Here is a 1,938-nt window from a genome sequence, read left to right on the forward strand (position 1 = left end):
GAGACAGGGTTTCTCGGTGTAGCTTTTGCGCCTTTCCTGGAACTCGCTTTGGAGACCAGGCTGGCCTCGAACTCACAGATATCCACCTGCCCCTGCCTCCCGAGTGCTGGGATTAAAGGCGTGCGCCACCACTGGCCGGCTGAGAGGCTTCTTCATTATTCTTCCTTCTAGGAAGTTGCGCTTATGTGTGTGTTTTAACAAAAGAAGTTGTAATAGGTATAATGTTAGCTGGCAGGGAAATAGCACACATTAAGAATCAGGCAGCTAGCCGGGCAGTGGTGGCGCACGCCTTTACTCCCAGCACTTGGGAGGCAGAGGCAGGCGGATCTCTGTGAGTTTGAGGCCAGCCTGGTCTACAGAGCGAGATCCAGGAAAGGCACAAAGCTACACAGAGAAACCCTGTCTTGAAAAACAACCAAACAACCAAACAACCAACCAACCAACCAAACAAACAAAAAGAATCAGGCAGATATAGGTTCCATGTCAGGTTCTTATACTTAGACTGTTTTATTTTTTAAATTTTATTTTAAATAATTTTAGTAAATTGTAGGAAAAGAAAGAAATCAGAGTTCTATGTAACCTTTTGCAAGCCTCCAGCAATGACAGTATCATGTAACCTGTAGTATAATATGAGACCTAGGAAAATGCTATTTATATATTTTTGGGGGGTTGGGGATTTAGCTCAGTGGTAGAGCACTTGCCTAGCAGCGAGGCCCTGGGTTCGGTCCTCAGCTCTGTTAAAATATATATATATGGCAGTATTGATAGAAATAGGCTCATTGTTGCAAGGAAAGAGACTATCGCTCAGTTGAAGTGTCTGGACAAGGCAAATTTTACTCTTGATCAAGGGGGAAGAGCAAACACGTGGAGACATGATGTGCATTTTGTTGTTTTTATTCTGAGGAAAGTGGTGACTGTATCGTTCCCCTTTGGCTGGGATCTGACCTCACAGTCTATTCAGTTGGCTAGTTGAAAAGAACTGGCAGACCAGAAACGGAGGAGGAAGGGGAAGGGTCCCTGCTCCAAGGAGAAAAGGATCACTATTCCAGGCCTTCAAATTCCTATGATAGAGCAGTGGGCCTTTGGATAACCAAATTTTTACTGGGTAGAGAGGATTAAAACATTTGTATAAAAGTCTTACGAGATGGGGTAGGTAAGATTGTAATTCCTTGTCCTAAACACAAGTTTTGTAGTGTTTGATAAGAGAAACTCATAGTGCTATTCTTTACTGAGGATCACATTCAGCCCTTGAGCATTTAGTAAACACTTTACCAAGTGAGGTACACCATGGTCTAGGACATTGACACTTATATACTCCTATTATCTAGACTTTAGATTCCACCATTTTAACTTTCATCTGTAAGTGTATATGTATATGTAGTTTTATCCCATGTATGAAGTCATGCATCACCACAATTCAGGTACAGAACACTTTTATTAAGAAAGAACTCTCTTCCATGTTATGGCTTGTCTCTGTACTTTGTTAATTGTTTCCTGAGTTTCCAGATTTTTATTTTGATGCTACCCTGTTGGTCTTTTGTCACATTTGTTGCCAAGAGAATGAAATTATAGAAGTAGATAGTAGAGTGATATCCAGTAGAAATTAATGTTTGGTGATGAAGGGAATGGAGAATTGATCAAAGGGACAAAATTTTCAGATACACAGGAGGAATAGATTTTGAGGTTTATGACACAGATGCATGATTATAAGCAATAATAATGCATATTTTGAAAAAAAAGAGTGAATGCTGAATGTGTCACTGTAGAAGTGGTAAGCAATGTTTTGGAGATGTTAATTAGCTTGATCTGATAAATCTATATTTTAGACATATAAAATGTCATATAATTACTTATAAATGCATGCAATTATGATTTTGTAATAAAAACAATATAAATAATAAAATGTTATATAAGAATAACAATCATATATTGTTGTAG

General features: G+C 38.9%; 1 protein-coding gene across 8 annotated transcripts in view; it reads left to right on the forward strand.

Annotated features, from left to right (window-relative positions):
• Macrod2 (mono-ADP ribosylhydrolase 2) overlaps positions 1-1,938 on the forward strand; it is a 1,982,629-nt gene that overhangs the window by 59,815 nt on the left and 1,920,876 nt on the right. The gene's annotated exons all lie outside the window — the stretch shown is intronic.

Source organism: Peromyscus maniculatus, chromosome 4, assembly GCF_049852395.1.
Source record: "Peromyscus maniculatus bairdii isolate BWxNUB_F1_BW_parent chromosome 4, HU_Pman_BW_mat_3.1, whole genome shotgun sequence".
NCBI lineage: Eukaryota > Metazoa > Chordata > Mammalia > Rodentia > Cricetidae > Peromyscus > Peromyscus maniculatus.